At 51.0% G+C, this 26,035-nt stretch overlaps 1 protein-coding gene across 1 annotated transcript in view; it reads right to left on the reverse strand.

Annotated features, from left to right (window-relative positions):
- Window positions 1–25,000, reverse strand: part of MYH9 (myosin heavy chain 9) — a 112,170-nt gene extending 87,170 nt beyond the window's left edge. Inside the window, exon 1 of the mRNA XM_023222092.1 lies at window positions 24,746–25,000. The gene's annotated coding sequence lies outside the window, so the exon portion shown is untranslated. The remainder of the gene's footprint in view (window positions 1–24,745) is intronic.
- Between the last annotated feature and the right edge of the window lie 1,035 nt (window positions 25,001–26,035).

The following is a 26,035-nucleotide window of genomic DNA, read 5'->3' on the forward strand; positions in this document are numbered from 1 at the left end:
GTCTCCCTGTATCTCCCCAGCTGGCTGGAGGCTTCCCACACCCCCAGGAGGGGCAACTTGAACCCTTCAGATTCCTGCAGCAAAGTTATTCCTTCCCTTAGCTTCTGCTGATAGAATGGTTTTTCTTTCCTCAAGCGTGTGAGCACAGTTTGCTGAAACCCAATGCAGAAAAATAACCCTACTCAGAAGATGTAATTATATGGCCCCCGTCTCAGTGGGAAAGTGCAGCATGAGGGCTTTCTGAGTCCACATCACGACTGCTGAGAAGTGCAACCGGAGACCAGAAACAGAAGACCACTTTTGAAGGTCGCCCAGCCTAGAACCCGTCAGACCTTCAGCAGCTTGTTATCCTCTGAGGGATATTTAAATAACACAAAAAAAGCGAATGAGAAGCCACTTCCCTCCAGTAGCCATTTCACCTCTAGTCTGGCAGGGCTGAGGGCTCCAAGGCAAAGATTGGGTCACTACTACATCCTCAGCGCCCCACATATGGGAGGTGCTGAACTTAAGTCATGGGAGAGGTTCCCATCTTCCCAAAGGTCCGGACTCCAGGGATCAAGTCCAGTCAAACCTGTGTCACCCATTCTTAAGTGCCTGATGTTAAGTCCAATCGTCTTCCATCTTATTGTCCAAATAGAGGCATGACTATCGTGTGGCTCAGGTCTCCCCTTAGTAGGACAGACAACAAGGGCCACCCACAACGGGCCATAGCTTCTCTGTGGCCATCCAGGGCCCTCATCCTCCGCCCCATCCTCTGCCTCACTGATAACTATATCTGCCGTACACTAATCTTGATTTTGTTTCCAAGAGACACATCATTGGCCAGGGGTCAGCAACAATCTTCCTGAATTGATCAAGCGGTCATTGCAGTGGACTCTGATCATGGACTTCAAATGGTGATTTTCACTTACAACCTTCACAGAAGACATCTGAGGACGAGCCGCAGCCAGGAGGTAGATAGGCTGCATGTGCAAGGCAAGAGCCACCACTTAACTAACAAACTTTGCCAGCTTGACTTGGGCCCCAAGCCTCAGTTTCTCCACCTGTAAAATGGAGCTGATCCCAGCTACCCCCATGGACAGCTACAGGGAGCCCCAGCGGGTCTAGCTGACAGCCCCCACGCCCACCCTACCCCATCAGCCCCTTCTGCATTGGATTGGAGTACCCTCTAACTCACAGAGCCACTGTGAGGACAAAATAAGCTCCCAGAGCTGGGCTCGGGGCAGCCTCGCACACCAGCCCCTCCCCCGTGATCTTTGCCTCCTCTCAAGACAGCCTGTGTCGCCACTGAGCTCATAATGAGTCAGTCACAGACGCTGCCCTCACACAGCCCACTTCGAGGGTTTGAAGTCACATCCTGCCTAACCCAACTCGACATGATTTATTCCACCCCAGGAATGTAGCTCACTTCCCAGAATTTTGTTAAGCCCTTTAGTTAAAGAGTCTGATCTGGCAAGGGGCTCCCTTTACAGCCCTGGCTGAACACGCAGCTCAGCTCGGGCCTGGAGGTAGGAACCACCCTAAGTCAGGGCTGCCAGAGGCGCCAGGGCATCTCATGCTTGGGGCCCCAACATTCATCTCAAGCTATAATTTTTATTTCTTTTTCTTTTATTTTTTTTGAGACAGAGTCTCACTGTCGCCCAGGCTGGAGTGCAGTGGCACGACCTTGGCTCACTGCAACCTCCACCTCCTGGGTTCAAGCAATTCTCCTGCCTCAGCCTCCCAAGTAGCTGGGATTACAGGCATGTGCCACCGCACCCAGCTAATTTTTGTATTTTTAGTAGAAACGGGGGTTTTGCCATGTTGGCCAGGCTGTCTTGAACTCCTGACCTCAGGTAAACCCGCCTTGGCCTCCCAAAGTGCTGGGATTACAGGCGTGAGCCACCATTCCCGGCCGGCAACCAGTATGTTTAGAAATGAAAGAAAATAGACTTGAATGGAAAAGAGTCAGAATGAATAGCATGTGTATGTCACATTGTGACAGCTTTGTTAGACGTGTTTGTATGTGTGACAAAAAGTTTTTAAATTAAAGTTTAAAAAAAAGCCGGGTGCAGTGGCTCATTTTGGAAGGCCGAGGCGGGCAAATCACTTGAGGTCAGGGGTTCGAGACTATCCTGGCCAACAGGTTGAAACTCCGTCTCTACTAAAAATACAAAAATTAGCCAGGCGTGGTGGTGGGCACCTGTAATCCCAGCTATTTTGGAGGCTGAGGCAAAAGAATCGCTTGAACCCAGGAGGCGGAATTTGCAATGAGCCAAGATCCTCCACTGCACTCCAGCCTGGGTGACAGAGCGAGACTCCATCTCAAAAATAAATAAATAAACAAACAAACTGGTTGCCACTCACTTCACGACCCACCAATGAATCTCACTTGAAAGTTTTTGAAAAACACCACCCTGACTTATCTACGCCAGGAAGGAGAGGTTCAAACCATCTGCCCAAGATCACACAGTCAGACCAAGCAGAAACTGAAGTCCAAAGCCAAAGGGAAACTCAGTGAGGGGTGGGGGGTCGGGGGGAGCGTCCTACTCCAGGCAGGTGAGAGGCAGCTGTAGCTACCCGATCACCTGACACATTCATCTCGTGACACTGACATCATCTGATCCCGCCATCCTTGGCAAAGTTAAGGGTCATGCTGCCCCTCCCCCTAAAAAAGGAGAGAGCCTCAGAGGCTCAGGGAGGCTAAGGGACTTGCCTAGGTACAGGGCTTCCCGGGAACATCCTTGCCAACGTGCAGGTGCAAGAACACAAGAACGAAAGAAGAGCCCACCTTCCTCAGCATCCAAGGTAACAACAGATCAAGTCTGGCATCAGAAACGTCGCCCCGCCCAGCCCCATACTGAAGAAATACCCAGAAGTGACGGTGTTCTAAATGCAAGAAGGATCCTCAGGGAGGGGAAGGCCACTGTGCTGGAGCTACAGTGATGAGCCCCAGGAAGGTGATCCCCACATACTTCTACCCCTGGGGTGGCACACAGCCTAGACTTGAACAAACTCTCGCCCTGATCCTAACGGCCCCCGGGCTGCATCTGTTACGCGACACTCACACGTGTGCACACTCTACAAATGGAAAACCCAAAGCTTCTATTTGTCTAGGTCAGTGGTCAAGGACCCCTTTGAGAACTTGTGAGAGGCGGTGAATGCCTTGCATACCACGGTAGGGGGCTCGCAGAGACTCTGCAGTGCGGTGCATGGACTTTTAGGAGTCCCCTGGTCACAAGCTCAAAGGTAATGGGGCACTAGAGTGGCCTCCTTTTCTACCAAGGCAACGTGAACAAAGACTTGAGGCGAGATCTCTTCCTTTGTCACCCTCCGGAGGGTTAAGCAGGATCTCACTGAGGAAGCAAAGCTGTGGGCAGAATAGCCCAATAATGAGAGTTCACGTGGCACAGGAGGAAGGCTGACTCTTCTGCGCCTCTCTGGGGTGCCCTGGACTCCAGGAACAAGAAGCCCAAAACTGGAGGGTGAACGGTCTCTCCTCCCTACATTTCCATCCCTTGGTCCAATTCTCAACTGAGCCAGCACACAGCCAGCCCTGGGCACACAGAAGGCATGGTAGGCAGTGCCAAGCTTTCCAGAGAAGCATCCCAGAGCCTCCTGCATTCCCTGGGGGAAATGATCAAATACAAGTGAGGATGAAATCCACTTATTTCACACTTTACAGAAAAATTAACTTACCACTCCTAGACTGGGTTACGGCAGCACCCTTGTCTGAAAGGCTGGCCAACCCCAGTGTCCTTGAGCAGGGAGCCTGGCCGGCAGGACAACCTTACCACGTCCTTCCCCAGAAACGTGACTACCGCTTACCTTACCACCCACCAAGCAGCGCTCCTTTGCCCAGGCCACAGTCTGGTTTGAAAGTGGCCAAAGCTGTTAGCTGCACATGAGAGAAGGAAGCAGCAGTAGCCCCTGCCCTAGAGAGCTGCCAGATTTGGGCCATGCCATCCTGCCCTGGACAGAGCCCCAGGCCCCCTCCTCCCCTCCCCCCTCCAAGATGTGTGCATAGAGACTTGCACACACACAGATACGCATGCAGACACGTGCAAAGATTTGTGCACACAGAGGTGCAGACACACGCACACAGAGACCTGTGCACACAGACAGGCACATATACAAACACACACCCACAGATGCCTGCACACAGGCACCCCAGAGGATGCTGGGATATGGCCGAATGTGATACTCCAGAGTCAGGCCAACCTGGAGGTAAGCACTGGATTCTCCTCACTGGTTCAGGAAATCTGGCAAATTATTTAAATGTCCTGAACCTCCCACCTCCCTTTCTTCATCTGTACAACGGGAATGAAAAGGCCCACTTCCCAGGACCCTGCTGGCAATTAAATAATGGTCACTTGCACTTTATTCTGAGTGCTTTTCACCAGGAATCTCACTTTCCCACACAGCATCCTTGTGAGGTAGGTTCTACTGGTATCCTGTTTTGCAGATGGGGAAACTGAAGGCCAGAAGGCTTACTTGCTTTAGGGCACACAGGTAGTAGCTGCTGCTGTCTGTACCCTGCAGGTCTCACTTGGGGCTCCGGGTCTTCCATGCCTAACCACTCTGCTCCACTGCCTCTAGGGGTGCAATAAGACAGCGAATACACACAGAGCATCTGGCAAGCCTCCACGTAGGACCTGGTCAACAGCAGTTGCTCCATAATCAGGAAAGGGAAGCCCAGAGGTGGACCCGCAAGCTTTCCAGTCGCCCAGGGCCAAAGCAGCAGTATCTGCCCTCCTGGCTGCTACCAACCCCCTCCAGCAGACTCACTTTTAACCCAATTTCTCTAAGATAACAGTGCCGGGAGGTGGAAGAGTGTTATCTCCCCACTCTTACCCCTCCCAGCTGTCTAGATCGCCCCGAACAGCCAGGAATTTAATGAGCCTGGAGTTGTCTCTGACTCCCAACCACAACCAATTCAGAATGCCCCAGGTCCTGCAGCACAACAAAGGCTGCCCTGCAAAGCCCCGGAAGAGCCTGCGAACCCTGCCCGGTCCGCAATAGAGCATCACATTCTTCAGATTCTTGTGTAAAAGCCAGAAGTAAGGCAAGGGGGTGGGGGTGGGGGGGCTCTAATTTCAACCTGAGGGTCTTTAAAGCCTGTGACTTGTATTAAAAGGGAAGAGACCCATCCCTCTGTACTATGCTGGTCCTCCAAGGTGTATGATACTGCATAGGTCTGCACACCCGGACCTCACAACCCAGAAGCGTCCTCAGCCTAGTGTTCCCGCTTTGAGGACATCAAGGCTCCAGAACACACAGCTGGTCAATGGCAGGAGGGATTCTGCCAGACTGATCTCCAGCATCGTACTGGTGGCCACTATGTCTTTCTGTCTAATATAGGTTTAAAGTTCTAGCCACAGAGTCCACAAAACTAACCCCAGGTAGAGTTCAGGGGAGACGTCGAGGTGCTGATGGAGACTTGTGAATTCCACAGTGCTCAGCAGCAAGTAATTAATCTCATGACGAGGCGTTTTTCATGAGCACTTGGCATTATATACCCACCTCCCCCTCGCCCTGGCAAAGGCAGGAAACAGTGGGTGGCAGGCCGGCTCTGGGCAGAAGACGGGCTGAGAACGGCATGCTGGTGGGCTAGGAAGGTACGAGGGGGTGGTATCCATTCTTCAGAGGGAGAACAGCAAAAATCCAGGTTCCCCACAAGGACCAGGCTGACCAGACCTCACACCAGCCTGTCAGCCCTCACCTGCTGTCTACCCGACAGGTCTCTTAGGATGGAACAGGGAAGGCTGTAATTTACACCTGGTGCCATAAAGCCAACTAGGTAATGCAACCAGTGCTGTGTGGCTATGCATGGAAGTCTACAAAAACCCAGTCTCACAACTATTGCCCATAAAGTGGTTGAAGTGGGATGAGAAGGCAGGAGAGGCGATGGAAGTAGATATGGAAAATAACTGGCCTGAAAATGAGGTGCTGGGAGAGGATCTTAGATCACTCACTTTGCTACCTGGGGCTAGTCATGTAGGTTTTCTTGGAGTCTCGACATTCCCAGCTACAAAATAGGAACACTAATACTGCCACCTTCATGGGATTGAGAGACTCTTGTTGCAGTAACCCGAAAGTGACTTTAACCTTTATAACGTGATAGAAAAATTGGACTGAAAATTGTAAACGGATAAAAATATATAACCTGGCACGGTGCCGGATAAACTGTGGACAGATAAGACATATAAACAATAAAGTTAAACTTCATTGAGCGTCAAAATCCTCTGTGGCATTTCTTATTTTCCTCATTCCACAGATAAGGAAAACTAAGGTACAGAAAGACAGCATGACTCACTCAAGGTCAAAGGGCCTGCAAGTGCAAGAACCAGGATTAGGGCAGATGGTCTGAGTCCAGAGCGCCTGCCTATTTACCTAAGCACCAGACACACGCCCATTATGCTGGTGAGGCTCAGAAGCCAAAGAAACAAAGCCACCTACCCAGGGCACATCAGGGTCTGTGGCCCCTGCATTCTGGTATGAATATCCTCACCTGTCTCTCCAGCATGTATCAAGTAGTCACCACGGGCAAGGCACCATGCTAGGGTCCTGGCGGCAAGGCCTCTAAAAGGGGAAGCGAGACCAGCACATAAGCCAGCACAGAGAATTGCTAAGACATGAAACAGTCTGCTGGGAACAGTGGCATAAGCGAAGTGTTCGGCAATGCACACTCAAACCGTAGCCATCCAACACTCGGGCCAGCAACTGGGAGTTTAGGTTAGAGTCCTGCACCAGCTTTCTATAACTGTTCCTCTTTACCGCTGTCAAAAGGGCTTATGACTTAACAGAGGGGAGGAGCCACCTCCAAGAACAACTGGCCCACAGGCACCGGGCAGAAGGCAGGGGGCAGCCCCGGGTACTCAAGTGTTTTGATCAGAAGTAGAACCCCGGAGCAGAGAGTAAAGTGGGACAAAAGGAAAAAGCGCAGGTGAACCAGGGGTGGGGAGTGGGGGGCGGGAAGCAGGGCAGGAGGGGCATTGATACTTATCGCGAGTCCATCATGAACTAGACGCTGCTGAGAGCATTTCATACTTCAGCTACCCAGAGAACACGGACAGATAGTTCTATGCACCAGAGTTTACAGATGCAGAAACTGGAGCTCAAAGCAATTAAACAACCGGTAGAGCACCATCCTGGAGGGCTCGTCCCCTGGACCTGAAGGCATCGACAGAATGTCCCTGGATCAGAGAACCCTCTGCTGACACAAACCCACTCCACTACTCCCTTCTTCCCTGTTATGGATTGAATTGTGTCCCTACCAAAAATATCCATCATATTGGAGCCCCAACTCCCAGTACCGCAGCATGTGACTGTGGTATTTGAGGACAGGGCCTTGGAAGAAGTAATTAAGTTAAAATGAGGTCCTTCGGGTAGGCCCTAATCCCATGGCTGGTGTCCTTATAATACAAGGAAGAGACACCAGGCGTGTGCGTGCACAGAGGGAAGACCACGTGAGGACACAATGAGAGGACGGCCACCTACAAGCCAAGGAGAGAGGGCTCAAAGGAAACCAAGCCCGTCCACACCATCGTGGACTTCCAGTCTCCAGAACTGAGAGAATAAATGTCTGCTGCTTAACCACACAGTCTGGCACTTCATCATAGCAGCCTGAGCAATTTTTTTTAAAATTATTTATATTTTTATTTTGAGACAGGGTTTCACTCTTGTTGCCCAGGCTGGAGTGCAATGGCGCCATCTCGGCTCACCACAACCTCCGCCTCCCAGGTTCACGCGATTCTTGTGGCCTCACCCTCCTGAGTAGCTAGGATTACAGGTGCCCGCCACCACACCTGGCTAATTTTTGTATTTTTAGTAGAGAAAGGGTTTCACCATGATGGTCAGGCTGGTCTCGAACTCCTGACCTCAGGTGATCCGCCCACCTTGGCCTCCCAAAGTGCTGGGATTACAGGCCTGAGCCACCATGCCCGGCTGCCTGGGCAATTTATTACCTCTCAACATATTCCTCACCTGACTTGGGCTCTCTACAGCTCTTACTGTCTTGACCTACCTAGTAAGCGTGTTTGATTATTGTCTGTTTCCGCCACTAGAGAGGAAACTGCAGGGACTTCAGTTGCCTTACTCAATGACATGTCCCCAGAACCTAGAACAGTCTCTAGCAACTGATACATATTTAATGAATAAATAAATTGAATGAAAATGGGATGTAAACCCACCTGCTGCTTCTGAAGTCACCCACTCCCTGTCCCACACCCCACTTCCTGCTGCTTTCTCTATTCCTTGCATCCACCTCTCCTTCCTCCAATACAGCAGCTACTAAATAATTTTAAATAGTATAAATTCAGACTGCGCGCAGTAGCTCGCGTCTGTAATCCTAGCACTTTGGGAGGTCAAGGTAGGAGGATCACTTGAACCCAGGTGTTCGAGACCAGCCTGGGTAACATAGCAAGACCCCATCTCTACCAAAAAAAATGCAAAAAACTAGCTGGGCGAGGTGGCGGGCGCCTGTAGTCCCAGCTACTCGGGAGGCTGAGGCAGGAGAATGGCGTGAACCCGGGAGGCGGAGCTTGCAGTGAGCCGAGATCCAGCCACTGCACTCCAGCCTGGGTGACACAGCGAGACTCCATCTCAAAAAAAAAAAAAAAATTTTTTTAAATCAGCCAGGTGTGGTGGCGTGCACCTATAGTCCCAGTTACTTGGGAGGCTGAGGTGGGAGGATCACTTGAGCCCAGGAGGTTGAGGTTGCAATAAGCTATGACTGTGCCACTGCACTCCAGCCTGGGCAAAAGAGTGAGACTCTATCTCTTAAAAAAAAAAAAAAAAAATTGACAGGTAATTAAAAAAAAAGTTAGGTTAAGATTTAGGTTGTGTTTTTGAGTTCGTATTTAACCATGGGAGGGTATTAAGGACTGACAGAGCTGTCCCAGTGAAACCTCAGGCCTGGTGCTGATCCAGGTCCCAAGAGCAGGCTGGAGAGGGGACGAAAGGAGCTCCGAAAATCTGCAAACACACAAGGGCAGCGGTGGCCACCATGACCACCTGGGCCCCCAGCCCTGTTTGTGCCCTTACTCGGGTGGGGAGCAACAAGACTTTGGAACCTTTCCCATGAGCAAATGACTTCTCTCCTGCTGTCTAGGAAGACAGCAGAATTCAGGTCAGCTGGATTTGAGTGGGGAGCCGGGGTTAGGAAACATGGGTCTTGGATGCCGAAAGAGGCAGCCACAACACCTGGCAGAGGAAGCCTTTCTCTGGAATGAAAGGAAATACCAGAGCAAAGGCAACTCTTGCATTCCAATTTCTAGCCCCTTGAGCACCTATCTTCTCCCCTTAGGTCCACCCCCAAATACTCTCTATAGGCATCTGTCTGCTCAAAAGTAGCCACTAGGATTCTGAAACTTCCTCTTTACAACAAAACTAAACTGTTGCAACTTGTTGCTACCATTCTCACACCATCCTGGAAAACGCTAGGGGCCTCAGCAGAGCCCAAGTCGCCTGCCAATGGCCTTCCGACTTTGGAAGACCATTCCACCCCACTATCCTCCCCCTGCCCCTGCCCTCAGCTGCCCCTGCTCCACTGCCACCCTCGGTAGGGTCTCTCTCAGTAGGGCCAGGGGCTATTTCCCAAGCCTCCCTGTTGTCAAGGTCTCTTGGAGACTTTTTCTCTCCCTCACTTCCTCCCAGTGGGTTTTCTGGCCAGGGGCCTTGGAAGTGACAGGCACAGTGGAGGCGGGGTGAACAGGTTGAAGAGCTTCCTCCAAAAGCCCAGAAAGATCTCCCAGCTCCCTTGTTCCTAAGCGTTCTCACCACTAATGACAAAGTGGTTTTACCTGTTTTCCATCGGCTGGAATCGACTGGAATTGGGCATCTAAGCAGCCGCCACCTCCTCAGCCCCCCCAATCACTACCACACCAGAGTGAAGTGGCATGCTCCTAGGTCTACACTGCGAGCCCCTCCAGGACAGGGCCTGGAACCTCACATTCATCTGCATCCTGACCAGCGGGCGTTTCTGGCCTAGATCTAGAACAGATGTACTGGATACATTTGCTGAATGAATTTCCAAGAGTCAATAAAACCCATGGAACTTTCTGGCAACATGAAACATGGTCCCTCCCCTCAGTGGACATAAGTGGGTCATTAAATTATGAATCGTGGAGACCAATGCAACATAGGAACTTCACATTATAGTACTAAGTAACTCAGAACACACAGTCTCTGTTCTGCTTACAATTTTGTAAAACACATGTGTCTATGGACAGGAAACCCAGAAAAATGCAAAACAGTGGATGAGGTGCGGAGCAAATCTGCTTGTTGCCAGCTTTGTTGCAATAATGCTTGTGCAATAAACACCACACGCCCCCCTTATTTCTTTTTTACTTTAACAAGAGAAGAACTGGCTGGGTGTGGTGGCTCACACCTGTAATCCTAGCGCTTTGGGAGGCCAAGGCAAGTGGATCACCTGAAGTCAGGAGTTCAAGACCAGCCCGGTCAACATGGCAAAACCCTATCTCTACTAAAAATACAAAAATTAGCCAGGTGTGGGTAGTTCACGCCTGTAACCCCAGCACTTTAGGAGGCCAAGATAGGCGAACCACCTGAGGTCAGGAGTTTTTGAGACCAGCCCGGCCAACATGACAAAACCCCATCTCTACTAAAAATACAAAAATTAGCCGGGCATGGTGGCACGCGCTTGTAATCCCAGCTACTCGGGAGGCTGAAGCAGGACGATTGCTCGAACCCAGGAGGCGGAAGTTGCAGTGAGCCAAGATCGCGCCAGTACACTCCAGCCTGGGCGACAGACTGAGACTCTGTTTCAAAAAATAATAATAAATAAAAACAGAAGAACTGATTCTAATAATAATTAAGTCTCTCTCAATATTCCATGAAAAATCTCATTCCAAGACCTTTGGCTGGAAAAACATGCTGGCCACACAACCAGAGGGCGCAGGCAGTGTTCCCAGCATCCATCCCGAGGTGAGTGACCCGGGTGTGGAATCCTGCCCTCCCACATTTCCTGGGAAATGGGGCAAGGAAGCAAGCCTTCACCGGCCGCCTTGGCTTATGAAGAGGCTGGGTCTTGGCCGAAGGAGGAGAGGAAGCATTTCACCAGCCCCAGGTGACTCACAGGGCCTTCGCCAACCTGAATCACCTCTGAACAAAGATCTGCCGGAGTCTGGGCAACTGAACGAGGTCCCACCCCTGCTCCCTGGACTTGCCACACCATGTCTCTACTTCACAATCTCAAAGCCTGCCTCCTTCAGGAAGCCTTCTCAGACTCCCCCATGCCTTCTCCCTGGGTTCCCAGCATCTGTATCTGGTGGGAGACCATCAGCAACCAGAGAGAAGGGCCCATGTTTCCTTTCCCTCCGTATTCCCAGCACCCAACCAGTGCCTTGTACCTAGAATCAGTTCCAAGGAGTTACTACTAAATGACTATGGATCTGACGGGTGGATAGATGAGGGACGAACAGAACCCAATGGTTTCAAGTGGGCTGATGTCAAGAGCCCACGACGCAATATGATGGCAGGTTGTCTGGCTAGCTGGTTCCCCAGAGGGCACTACTCAGACAGGCACAGCAGTGCCTGGATTCACACTAGGACCAGGGTCTTCCCACCTGCTCTCCCTTAGGTCCAACCACATTCATTTGAAAAATAGCCAGTGCGGTTAAAGGTGAAGTCAGTAGCCAAGGCATCACTGCTGACCTGGCAACCCCGCTGTGGGTTGCCAACTGCTGTATGAGAGATCCCATTCTGCTGCAGCCCAGTGTTCTCTCTGCACATTGAATGAATGCTCAGCCACTGGCGAGGGTGGAGGCCTCAAGGACCAGCCCAACTGCTCACCGCCAAGTGAGGAAACACAAGTCCAGGAGTGCAGGGCATCTCCAAGGCCACAGAGAGTCAGGAGCTGGAGCACCCAAGTCTGAATCCCTGCACAGTATCCCCATCTGCAAAATGAGGATAAGTCCCCACCTTATGGAAACAAGGGAAGAATTAAATGTGATAACCCATGTAAAAGCCCTAGCAATAGCCAGGTGTAGGTGTGGTGGTGGCTCATGCCTATAATCCCAGCACACTGAGAGGCCAAGGCAGGAGGATCACTTGAGGCCAGAAACTTCAGACCAACCTGGATGACACAGTGAGACCCCATTTCCATTTTTTAAAATGTAAGTTAAAATTTTTTAAATAAAAGATAATAAATTCTTAAAAGCATCAGCATGGTACCTAGTACATACAAGTGCTCAATAATTTTTTTTTTTTGAGACAGAGTTTTGCTCTTGTTGCCCAGGCTACAGTGCAATGATGCAATCTCAGCTCACTGCAACCTCCGCCTCCCAGGTTCAAGCAATTCTCCTGCCTCAGCCACTCCAGTAGCAGGGATTACAGGCATGCACCACCACACCTGGCTAATGTTGTAATTTTAGTAGAGATGGGGTTTCACCATGTTGGCCAGGCTGGTCTCGAACACCTGACCTCAGGTAATCCACCCAACTTGGCCTCCCAAAGTGCTGGGATTACAGGCATGAGCCACCACACCCGGCCAATAAAGTTTAATAATTATAATTAATAGCAAGGCTGTGATGTGACCCAGACAGCAGCTCTTCCTCCCTTCCATGCCCACCTTCCCATCCTCCCTCCTCCTCTCAGGCAATCCTAGCCTCCAGGAACTTGGCTCAAGATGCTCAGATGTCTCCAGTGACTCAGGGTAGCATGGGCTTCCCTCAGTATCCCAACTCCCTACTGGAGGATAAGGCTGCTTGGTGACAGGGACCGTCTGTCAGTCCTCCATCCCTGCTGAGCCCCACCAAGACAGCACAGTGCAGACCACATAACTGGAGCTTAGGGAGTCTCTATGGACTGATTTGGCAAAGGGCAACTCCCTTATACCCAATACTTGGTTCTTAAATATAAAAAATAAAAACTCTGGGGGGGGGAGGGATTGCATTGGGGAGTTATACATGATATAAATGATGATCTGATGGGTACTGACAAGTTGATGGGTGCAGCACACCAACATGGCACAAGTATACATATGTAACAAACCTGCACGTTATGCACATGTACCCTAGAACTTAAAGTATAACAAAAATAAATAAATAAATTAATTAATTAATTAACTATTTTAATAAAAAATAAAAATAAAAATAAAAACTCAAAAATGCCTCCTTACCACCTTTCTCCTCCCAGGGATTCCCCCCTCAGTGTTCTGTAAAATGAAGAGGTCACTAACCAGCATTCAAAAGCTTTTGGCTGTCTAGGCCTCCCTGTCACAGGCTTAGAAGTGAAGACACCAGCCAGGCACAGTGGCTCACGCCTGTAATCCTGGCATTTTGGGAGGCCGAGGCAGGTGGATCACCTGAGGTCTAGAGTTTGAGACCAGTCTAGGCAGCATGGTGAAACCTGTCTCTACTAAAAATACAAAAATTAGCTGGGCGTGGTGGTGCACGCCTGTAATCCCAGCTACTCGGGAGGCTGAGGCAGGAGAATCACTTGAACCCGGGAGGCGGAGGTTGCAGTGAGCCAAGATTGTGCCACCACACTCCAGCCTAGGCGAAAGAGCGAGACTCTACCTCAAAAAAAAAAAAAAAAAAAAAGTGAAGACATCAATGAGACCTGAACCCCATTTGTGCAACAAGGACTAGGAGCTAATTCTAACTGTCCCAAACATGGAGTTACAGCCTGGGGACAGAAATGAAAGAAGACCCTGCCTTTGACCTCCTTGTCCACGTAGGACAGTGAGTTCTCAAATCTTCTCCCCCATTCTGGCCCAGTTAGATTAAGTCACCCAAACTGTCCCAAATGCCTCATTCCTTATGTTTATCAGACAGGAAGCTGCCTCCTCTAGCTCAGTGACTTAATGTGAAACACAGGAAACGCAGTGGCTTTTGAACATAGACAATTCTAAATAAAGGTGCCTCTATTGCTTTGTAACAGCCTTTCTAAAAAAAAAAAATATATATATACTTAAACCAGCTCAGATCAGTATAACGAGATGAACAGTACTGCATGGGAAAAGGATGCAAAAGTTGCAGGCATCAGAAACCCCAGCATCAATGCCGGGGGTGGGTTCCAGCAGGTTCCTCAGTCATCTTAATCATCACACCTTGTTATCAAGGGACAGGCTTGTTGGATAAATAATGAAATCTTTAAAACTTGAACCTGGCCGAGCATGGTGGCTCACGCCTGTAATCCCAGCACTTTGGGAGGCCAAGGAGGGCAGATCATGAGGTCAGGAGATGGAGACCATTATGGCTAACACGGTGAAACCCCGTCTCTACTGAAAATGCAAAAAAATTAGCCAGGCATGGTGGCGGGCACCCTGTAGTCTCAGCTACTTGGGAGGCTGAGGCAGAAGAATGGTGTGAACCCGAGAGGCGGAGCTTGCAGTGAGCCAAGATGGTGCCACTGCACTCCGGCCTGGACGACAGAGCAAGACTCCATCCCAAAAAAACAAACAAACAAACAAACAAAAAAACTTGAACATGTATTTCCTACTACCCAAGGAGAGGTGATGTTATTGTTAATATGAAGAAAAGGAGAAGCTGGATGAGGTGGCTCACGCCTGTAATCCCAGCACTTTGGGAGGCCAAGGCAGGTAGATTGCTTGAGCTCAGGAGTTTGAGATAAGCTTAGGCAATATGGCAAAACCCCATCTCTACCAAAAAAAAAAAAAAAAAAATTAACCAGGCATGGTGGTGTACGCCTGTGGTCCCAGCTACTTAGGAGGCTGAGGTGGGAGGAATGCTTGAGACGGAGGCTGAGGCTGTAGTGAGTTTTTATCACACCACCACATTCCAGCGTGGGCAACAGAGCAAGACGCTGTCTCAAAAAAAAAAGAGAGAGATGAAGGGGAGGAAGAGGAGGACCAGACCACTTCACATCCTTTTATAATGCTAAGAAAGAGGCTTCTCCATGGTGCAGATGGGAAAACTAAGGCGAGCAGCAGGAGAAAAGGCGGGGGGTCTGGTCCTAGCTCTGCCTGATCCCAAAGCTTTGTTTTGTTCCTTCTCCCATGCATTTTGTGTTGAAAATACAACAAATTATCACCCAAGACATTAAGTGACCTAAAGTTACTAGAAATCAGGGCTGGCTGAGGACAGTGGGCAGCGGTGTGGCTTTCTGAATGGCCCACCCTGCTGCCTGGCACCACCCCATGTGAAATATTGATTTTTCGAGATGTGGGAACTTTCAGCTCAAGTGGCCATGTCCAGCTGGAAGAAGTTCAGAGAAACCCAAAACACCATTCCTTAACCCTAGTGCCCCCCGCCAAAAAACAACAAAAAAGACGAAGGGAGTAGAAGAATAGACTCTTAAGGAAAGATTAAAGGAGCTAAGTATGTGTTGCTTGGCTAAACAGGGAATAAACATCAAAAAACAAAAAAAGGGAGAGTCACCATTTAGAAAACACATTTAAATGAAGCCTCCTGATTTGGAAAGGCACTGGGATGAGTGAAACCAGGGGCCAAGGTTTTCTACTGACTCACAGAATGAGCTTGGGCAAATCACTTTTTCTCTAATTAGGAAAAATAAGAAATGTTATTTTAATTATTCCCAACATCTCTTCCAGCCAGGCATTCTATAATTCTAAACCCAGTAGGGAGGGTTTTCATTGTTGCTGCTGATTTTTCTTTTAAGCAGGGGATCATTTCAAATTAGAGGTAAAATGAAAGAAGAAAGGCTCTTTTCTTTCTAAGGCCCACGTTCCCAAAATGTAAACGTCCTTTTGATGAGTGGCAACCTACTCAAGGAGATTAGCTTCGAGCTCCCCAACACATTAAAAATTGTACAGAGAGGGCCGGGCGCGGTGGCTCAAGCCTGTAATCCCAGCACTTTGGGAGGCCGAGACAGGCGGATCACGAGGTCAGGAGATCGAGACCCTCCTGGCTAACACGGTGAAACCCCGTCTCTACTAAAAATACAAAAAATTAGCCGGGCGAGGTGGTGGGCGCCTGTGGTCCCAGCCACTCGGGAGGCTGAGGCAGGAGAATGGCGTGAACCCAGGAGGCAGAAGTTGCGGTGAGCTGAGATCCGGCCACTGCACTCTAGCCTGGGCGACAGAGCAAGACTCCGTCTCAAAAAAAAAAAAAAAAATTGTACAGAGAGGCCAGGCGCAGTGGCTCACGCCTGTAATTCCAGCACTTTGGGAGGCCGAGATGGGCAGATCACAAGGTCAGGAGATGGAGACCATCCTGGCTAATATGGTGAAACCCCGTCTCTACTAAAAATACAAAAAAATGAGCTGGGTGTGGTGGCAGGTGCATGTAGTCCCAGCTACTCAGGAGGCTGAGGCAGGAGAATGGCGTGAACCTGGGAGGCGGAGCTTGCAGTGAGCCAAGATAGCACCACTGCACTCAACCTGGGCAACAGAGCAAGACTCTTAGAAAAAAAAAAAAAAATTTGTACAGAGAGACATCATGCTTGGTCCAAGAAGGGGAGACAGGGACCTCCCTGAGAAGCCCCCTTTCTCCTCTGGGACATACCATAAGGATGATAAGGGCCTCTGACTGGTACCAAGGAAGTGACTCGAGGGTGGGGGAGATCAGCTACCTGTAACCCCACTACAGGCCTCAGCCCAACCTGTGTGGCAGGAAGCCACACCTTTCGGGAAGGCCATGCAAGGCTCCCTCCAGCCACAGCAGGAGGGTCCCGGGCTAGAGATGCAGACAGCCACTGAGGGACTCCCAGCTGCTCCAGTGCTCGGCAGAAGTCCAGCCAAGGGCTTTCTCTAGGGACACCTGCCCGGTTGCTGAATCATCTCAGGCTCAAGAAGCTAATCGTGGGAATGGGAACCTGAATAATTCCAACAGAAGCCTGCCTAGGTTACTTTTTAAAGAGACATGCATCAGACCGAGTAGGCAGCTCCCCTCCTGCCTCCCAAATATTTGGTGCCATCTAAGCACAAGGGACGGGGACTGGGTACAGATAGAGGCCACCTGCCCATGCAGTGGCAGTCCCATTTTAGAGCCGGGCTCATAGTGTGTAGTACTCATGTGTGACTCACACCATTCTCCAAGGAGGCCCGGAGGCTGCCTTGCAGGACCTCAGGACCCTGACGGGGTCTTCCAGACCTCGCTCAGGAAAGGAGTCAACCAGGCACAACAGCAGCACCAGCAGCTCCTCCCAGGGCCCACACCATCCAAGGTGAAAGACAGCCGTCCTTGAGAAGAGGGGCAGTGCCCTCCGATTCAAAACACCCCTCTGATCACATCTTCTCAAGAATCTGGGCTTTTCCAGTGTTGTTATACATAAAAACCACAGGCCAGATGTCTCAGGGGAAACTGAGGACAGAGTGGGAAGGGACATAATAGTGGATGCAACGACCCCAAGTTAAAAAAGAACGCTGGGTGGCCGGCTGCAGTGGCTCATGCCTGTAATCCTAAAACTTTGGGAGGCCGAGCGGGGTGGATCACCTGAGGTCAGGAGCTCGAGACCAGCCTGGCCAACATGGTGAAACCCTGTCTCTACTAAAAATATACAAATTAGCCAGGTGTGGTGACAGGTACCTGTAATCCCAGTTACTTGGGAGCCTGAGGCAGTAGAATCACTTGAACCTGGGAGGCGGAGGTTGCAGTGAGCAGAGATCACACCATTGCACTCCAGCCTGGGCAACATAGTGAGACTCCGTCTCAAAAAAAAAAAAAAAAAAAACAAGCCAGGTATGTGAAGGCCTGGGTTGGGCTTCAGGTTGGGGTGGGTTCCCTAGGGCAGGACAGCTTATGATTTAGAGCCAAGCAAATTATGGAAACCTTGCAAGAGGGATCCCAAAACGCTTTCCACACACACACGCAGGCTTTCTCTTCTCATACAGCAAAGAAAAATCAATCATCTACCATTTCCCAGAATATGAGGAAGTGGATCAGAAGGGACTTCTGTTTAAGGGGTTACTCTAGTGATGTGACATCATGGGAAGAAAACAGGACCCCAAGGTTTCAAGCACAAAGACCCTTCCCTCCTTCCTTGTACAAGGTAGGTATTCCGTATGCAATATGGAACCTAAAGCAATGCACTTTAAAGTTGAGACCTACAGATTGGCCAGCTGGACCTCTTATTTTTATAGTTAAGAAAAATGAGAAATAGCTGAATTTTTGATTCTTTAAGGAAATATGGCCCAGCGCAGTGGCTCATGCCTGTAATCCCAGCACTTTGCGGAGAAGAAGCGGATGGATCACCTGAAGTCAGGAGTTTGGGACTAACCTGGGCCATGTTTTCCAGTGTTGTTATACATAAAAACCACAGGCCAGATGTCTCAGGGGAAACTGAGGACAGAGTGGGAAGGGACATAATAGTGGATGCAACGACCCCAAGTTAAAAAAGAACGCTGGAACTCCATCTCTAATAAAAATACCAAAAAATTAGCTGGGCGTAGTGGCACACGCCTATAATCCCAGCTACTCGGAAGGCTGAGGCAGGAGAATCGCATGAACCCAGGAGGTGGAGGTTGCAGTGAGCAGAGATCAATCATGCCACTCCAGCCTGGGCAACAGAGCGAGACTCCATCTCAAAGAAAAAAAAAAAGTATTCAGTGAAATGTACTTCTCACTCCCTGTTGCCTATGCAACCACCATTACCAGGGTCTCAATATCTTTCCAGAAATACTGTATGCACACAGCGGAGTTTACATACCATGTTTTACACAAAATGAAGCACCATTTACACTACATTGCGTCTGGTGTTTTTCACTTACAACATAGCTTGCAGAGCACGCCCTATCGGTACATATGGATTGACCTCATTTTTCAAAGGGCTGCAAGGATTTCCACTGTACAGCTGTACCATGATTTAGTTGACCTTTTTAATAGACAGCTTGTTTCCTGTCATTTTCTATGTCAATGCGGAGATGAAGATTCTCAGATATTCCCTTTAGCACATCTGAGTTTATCTGTGAGATAAATTCCTAGAATGCACTCAGAAGGAGTATGCTTTGACAGATACTGCCAAACAACTTTCTTTTTTTATTGTTATTGTTTAATGTAATAGAGACAGAGTCTCCCTATGTTGCCCAGGCTGGTCTCGAACTCCTGGGCTCACGCAATCCTCCCCTCTTGGCCTTCCCAAGTGCTGGGATTACAGATGTGAGTCAACATGCCCAGCCCCAAACGACCTTCTAAAAAGAGGGTTGTACAATATACGCTCCCATCAATAAGGTATCAGAGTGCTGGCCAGGCGTGGTGGCTCACACCTGTAATCCCAGCACTCTGGGAAGCCAAGGCGGATGGATCACCTGAGGTCAGGAGTTCGAGACCAGTCTGGCCAACATGGTGAAATCCTGTCTCTATTAAAAATCCAAAAATTAGCTGGGCGTGGTGGCAGGTGCCTCTAATCCCAGCTACTCAGGAAGCTGAGGCAGGAGAATGGCGTGAACCCAGGAGGCGGAAGTTGCAGTGAGTCGAGATCATGCCACTGCACTCCAGCCTGGGCAACAGAGTGAGACTCCATCTCAAAAAAACAAACAAAAAAAAAGTGCCTAGGAAATTAAAATTACTTGATTTTGCTGGGCATGGTGGCTCATACCTATAATCCCAGCACTTTGGGAGGCCAAGGTGGATCACCTGAGGTCAGGAGTTCGAGACCAGCCTGGTCAACATGGTGAAACCCCATCTCTGCTAAAAACGCAAAAACTAGCCGGGTGTGGTGGTACACCCCTGTAATCCCAGCTACTCGGGAGGCTGAGGTGAGAAAATTGCTTGAACCCAGGAGGTGAAGGCTGCAGTGAGCCAAGATCGCGCCATTGCACTCCAGCCTAGGCAACAGAGTGAGAACCCATCTCAAATAAATAAATAAATACATAAATAAATAAATAAAATTACTTAATTTTTCAGTTTCTCAGGCACTCCCATGTATAATTTGTGGGCACATAAACTGGTATGATGTCTTTGTAGGGAGATATAGTACCTCCTAGGAAATCAAACCTGACCAGGCACAATATTCCACACCTGTAACCCCAGCACTCTGGGAGGTTGAGGCAGAAGCGTTGCTTGAGCCCAGGAGTTTGAGACTAGCCTGGGCAACACAGCAAGATCTCATCCCTACAAAAAACACAAAAATTAGCGGGATGTAGTGATGTGCACTTGTAATCCTGGCTACTCAGGAGGCTGAGGCAGAGAATTCCTTGAGCCCAGGAATTTGAGGCTGCAGTGAGCTATGATCATGCTACTGAACTACAGCCTGGGCAACAGAGCAAGACGTTGCTTCAAAACAAAATCAAAAAACACAAAGGAAATCAAACCTCCCCTTGCCCAGAGCCAGGGTTGGAAGCAAGGTCTCCAGTCACCTAAGTCCAGTGCTCTTCCTGTATCACCCTTTGGCTATCTCCCAGACCACGGGAAACCACGTGTTTGAACTAAAACCACAGTCTGCACACCTTCTGTCCCAGCCGGGACCCTGTGAAGAGATTACTCAGCACAAACTCATCACCAAGTGCATCCAAAAGCATCAGCAGATGGGCCTCACAGCCACTTGCCTCTTCACCATTCAGGCGTCACAGTCCACAGCCACAATATACGCATACCTTATTGTGCATAGAGGCAGAAAGAACATGGAGCTAGAAGCCAGGAAAACAATCTATCCTCCACCCTCATCCCCACCCCCTCAACCTGATAACCCAGGGAGTTAAGACTGATCATTTATACTAAAAAAAAAAATGTGGGCGGGGGGACCGGGTGCAGTAGCTCACGTCTGTAATCCTAACACTTCAGGAGGCCGAGGCGGGTAGATCACCTGAGGTTAAGAGCTCAAGACCAGCCTGGCCAACATGGTGAAACCCTGTCTCTACTAAAATTACAAAAAAATTAGCCAGGTGTGGTGGCAGGCACCTGTAATCCCAGCTATTCGGGAGGCTGACGCATGAGAATTGCTTGAACCCAGGAGGCGGAGGTTGCAGTAAGCCAAGATCGTGCCACTGCACTCCAGCCTGGATGACAGAGACCTTGTCTCAAAAAAAAAAGGGGGGGGGGGTGCTGGGCATAGTGGCTCACGCCTATAATCCTAGCACTCTGGGAGGCCAAGGCAGGTGGATCACTTGAGGTCAGAAGTTCCAGACCAGCCTAGTCAAAACGGCAAAATCCCATCTCTACTAAAAATACAAAAATTAGCCAGGTGTGGTGGCAGGCACCTGTGATCCCAGCTACTTGGGAGGCTGAGGCAGAAGAATCGCTTAAACCTGTGGGCAGAGGTTGCAGTGAGCTGAGATTATGCCACTGCGCTCTAGCCTGGGCGAGAGTGAGACTCATCTCAAAAAAAAAAAAAAAAAAAAAAAAAATCACATACAAGCCGAGTACGGTGGCTCACACCTGTAATCCCAGCACTGTGGCAGAGGCCAAGATGGGCAGATCACCTGAGGTCAGGAGTTCGAGACCAGCCTGGCCAACATGGTGAAACCTCGTCTCAACCACAAATACAAAAACTAGCGGGGTATGGTGGTGGGCACCTGTAATCCCAGCTACTCAGGAGGCTGAGGCAGGATAATTGCTTGAACCCAGGAGAAGGAGGTTGCAGTGAGCCAACGTCGCGCCATTGCACTCTAGCCTGGGCGACAGAGCAAGACTCTGTCTCAAAAAAAAAAAAATATATATATATATATACACACACACACACACACATATACAGCCACTACATAATAGGCCATGTACATACTTTATTTCTTTCAGTTCACGCATCTTACCCCACAGGGTAGGATCTTGATTCCCGTATTACACATGAGCACATTCAGGCTGTGAGGCTAAGTGACTTGCCTAAGGTCACAAAGCTAGTAAGCGGCAGGGTTAGGATTCGAACTCGGCCTGTTTCCAAAGCTCACGTTCTTTCCACTATCCCACTCTTCTCAGCTCTAAAAGTGGGATTCAGTAAGGCACAGGAGCAGCACTGCCAGGGCTCCATTCTTTTGTCAGCAGAGGACTCCAGCCCAGGGTCTCAGCACACCAAGGGTTAAGGCTGAGAGGCAGTGACTCTCTAGGGCTGCACAAAGGGAAATGCACTTCCTGCCCCAGCAGGCAGAGATGCTGTTTTATGCTCAGTAAATTAGGACGTTTGTTTAATTAAGACGACACACAGATTTTGTTATTCTAAATATTTTTGGAACATAATGCTTGGGAGGAAGCTGTCAAGGCATGGGTTTTTTTGGGGTTTTTTTTTTTTCTCTTCTTCCTTTGCTTTGGGTTTCTCTTTCTCCCCCTCCAAGAGAAGGGTACGGCCAGGCGGCCAGGCTCCGGCCAGGCTCCGAAGAAAACGACAGCCAACCCCTCCTCTCCTTTTGAAATAAAGATGTCAAGCTGGTAAGGGCTGTCTTAAGTACTTTATTGAAGAATTAGCTAGAAGAGGAAGTAAAGGAAGAACAGCCAGGCTGATTTCTAGCAATACCCTACCAGGCTACACAACAATGCTGCATTTTTTGAGAGTGTTTTTCTTCTTTTAAAGAGCTAACAGATCCTTGTTTTGTTTTTTCTGGAGCAAGAGCAGGCAAAAGGCAGGCTGTGATTAACATGCGTCCTTCATCCTACAAGAGAGAAGTTGTCCCATCTCCAACCCCTTAGGTTAAAAAGTTTAAAAATAAAAGCAAGAAAGCCAGGGCCCTGATCTTCTCTCTCCTCTACCCTGCTGAACCTTTCAGATGAGCAGCCTCACAGAATGCTGCTCTTTTCTCCCGGACTGGAGAGCTCCCCAAACAGAGCCTGCCAATGCCAGTTCTCCAGACACCTGGATCTGCCCACCTGCGCTGCCAGGGCTTGCTGAGTATGAAGACTGAAGTTCTTTGGTGTCACCCCACAGTCATCTAGGGCGCAGTGGCTCTCAAATTGCACTAAGCAATCTCTCCATGTTTTTAATTACCCTCCAATTACCCACAAAGAGGCTCCTCACTTTCCAACACCGCATGCTTGCCTCAGTTTGCCAAACCTGCAATGTGCTTCTCCCTCGTAGCAGCTCCCTCCTTGTCCCAGAGAAGTGGCCCCTCTCAGCCTTGAAATTCCTCGAGTCCTTTGTCTATGGCATACTTGGGACACACATCACAGGCTGCCTTTGTATTTCACTCGTTCTGCCACTTTCCCCTTGAGGACTGTAAACTCCCCAAGGGCAGAGGCAGGGCCCGGGATTTCACAGGGCACTCTGGCTCCCTTCTCCCAATCTCCATGACTCACAGTACCTTTCCGGGGTCCCTGTCATCTCCACCTCACGCTAGACTCATCTACGGATTTGTCTCAGTTCTCCCCTAAGTGCCCATGGGCACGGGCCAGGTCTTACTCAACCTCCCATCCCCCACCACCTGCCAGAGTCCCTGGCACAGAGAGGGCAGTTAAATATTTGCTCAATTACACATCTGTGTCCCCTTCCCCCCACATAGCAGCCTTGTATATAAACTGACTATTATTAATTGAGTGATTGTCTCAAAAGGCCTCCCTCCTTACCAAAAAGGGACTCCTAAGCCATCAGGTGAGCCAAACACTGGCCCAGACAGTGGAGTTAGAATGGCCACAGTGTTGCGCTGCATGGGGAAGCAGCCAAGGTTCTCTTCCCTTTCCACCGTTACTCAACAGTTACTTTGAAATCCTGTTAAACCCAGAAAAGGGCGCAGTGAACCGAAAAGTGGCTGGGCCTCTCAACTGCCCGGTGGAGAGAGCGCCTGCCTCCACGACCTGGGACTTCCCAAGGAGTCTTCTCTCCACACCGGCTGGGTGGGGCCGAACGTTCACCCTGCCCCCCACCTCAGGACAGCTAGCAAGCTAGTGCTGGGGGTGCTGCCTCGCAGTTTGAAACAGCGGGGCTTCCCTGGGGGAATGAGGATGCCGCCGTCCTGTCTCCTGCGCGTGGCCCCAGAACAGGATGGGGGGGGGGACCCCAGCACAGGGAAGCGGGTGCGGGGAGTGGAGAATAGAAAACTCCGATCTGGCTCAAACAGGAAAGATGCAATCGCCCAGGCCTGGTAGTAACGGCAGAGCCAGCTGCCCCCGCGCCCCGCCTGGGCAGGATGGCCCCTGGGTGCGGTGGAATCAGGTGCACGCCTGGGCGTCTCCGACGGCTGCTGCATTCCGGGCCTCCCTCCCCCGGGGAACAGAAGTCGGAGGTCGAGGGCTGGAGCAGGGGCTGGGGGTGGCCCTTCCTGCCTCGCGCCCAGGTCCCCGTCGGGTCCTCCTTGTCCGGACGGCCGCCGCACGGGACTCCCCCTGGCCCTCCTCGGCCAGCCTGACGGCAGCGGGCTAATGAGGAAGTCGGCCGCGGAGGCGGAAACCGGGCCGGGTGCAAGGTCTGCAGCGGGACGGTCCGACTCTGACTCAGGAGGACGCCCTGACAGCTGCCAAACGGTGCCCGCTGCCCGTTACCTCCATGCCTCAGACGCCAGGAACTTCCACGGGAGCGGCTGCCGCGGGCTCCCAACCCGTGAGGCTGCGTCCCAGGGGCCGCGGCTCCCGGAAGGGGTTAAAAAGTTTGCCAGAGTCGGGCCTGGGCGAGGCGAGGCGAGGGCGGGGCGCGTGCCCCAGCGGCAGGGGGAGGTCGGCTCCGGTGCCCAGTCCTGGGACCGCACCGGGGGACACGAGGATCGCCGGGGAGCGCGGGTCCCGAGGCCGCCCCTGCACCCCGAGGCCTCGCTGCCGCCGGCGCCCTCCCCGAGTTCCCGCGCGGGGGTCCTGGTCCCCCTGGGAAGGATGCGGTGCCGGGCACCGGGCCGCCGGCGTCCGCGCCTGCCCGCGCAGGTGGCGGGCCGCACCGAGCCCAGGAACCACAAGTCGGCCCGGCGGCCGCGCGTCTCGCCCCCGCCCGCCCGCCGCCGCCTGCCCGGGGCGGGACCGCGGTGGGGCTCGCTCACCTGAACCTGGATCTGCCCCGGGAACAGGCGCTAGTCTCCCGAGAGGACTTTCTCGAGCGCTCGGGCGGCGGCCGGGTGGGGCGAGCGCACGAGGCGGGAGCTGCAGCAGGTCAGCCTTGCTCAGCCTTCCGTGCCCTGCCCAGGAACCGCGGTGATCTGCGCGCCTCACCGCACCCAGCTCGGCTCCTCGCCGCCTTCCCGCCCCGCCCTCGGAGTCGCGGGCCCATTCCCAGCCCGGAGCCGGCTCCGGGGCGGAGCCTGGAGGCACAATCCCGCCCCCCTTCCTGCTTCACCCACTGCAGGCCGCGCCTGGCCTTGATGGGCAGACATATTGGCCTCTGGAAAGGGGAGTGGGCGGAGCCTCTGCGGCCAGATGGGTGGGGATTCCTCCTCCTCTTTCGCCCCCACCTCCCCACCCGCTCCACCTTCCCCCGCTTCCTAGGCGGGAGCCCCGCCCTCTAGGGCGGGTCCAACGGACTGCCAGGTTCTAGGACAAGGATTGACACAGAGGGAATCCAATCAGGAGGCGGCAACTCGGGGCGCGGAGGGCTCCGGGCCGGGGTTTTGGTGCCTCGCCTGGGCCGGGGCGAGGCCCGGCGGGAGCCGACGGGGAAGGTCTGGAACTCCCCGCCCCGCAAGCTGACTGGGAAGGTCTGGACACCCCGCCCCGCGAGCTGTGCTCTCAGTCTCATGTCATCCCACCAGAAGGACAGATATTAAGTACCATATATGGGAAAAATGCTATTTTACATAATTATGATCCCTATGGGGGCGGGCATGGACTCAACCCTGGATTCCATTGTGGGCGTCTTGAGTTCGATTCCTGACCCTGCCTCTTTAGAGTTCGCACGTTGCTGCCTTTCAGCCTCCAAACCTTTGCTCTGGCAGTTCTTTCAGCCTGGAATACCCTTCGGAGCCTCTCTTCACCTCCATGTCATTAACTCGCATACATCCTTTCAGGTGCTTGTTACAAATTGCACTTTTTTTGTTGCTACAAGAGGATAAAAAATGTTTTCATTTTTAAATGAAAAATCTTTTGATCCATTTGGAATTTATTTTTGGGGTGAGGAAGAAGCCTAACATAATTTTTGTAAGAGCCACTTGTCCAGACACTATTTTGTCCACTGATTTTAGTTGGCATCTTCATCGCCTATTCAACTATTTTATACTTTAAGCTGTTTCTGACTTGTATACATTGATCTTTCTGTGTGCACCTGTGCCAATCCCACAATGCTTTAATGATGATACCTTTATAATACATTCTATATCTATGAGGGCAAATCTCTCATC

This window comes from Piliocolobus tephrosceles, chromosome 19, assembly GCF_002776525.5.
Source record: "Piliocolobus tephrosceles isolate RC106 chromosome 19, ASM277652v3, whole genome shotgun sequence".
Classification (NCBI taxonomy): Eukaryota; Metazoa; Chordata; class Mammalia; order Primates; family Cercopithecidae; genus Piliocolobus; species Piliocolobus tephrosceles.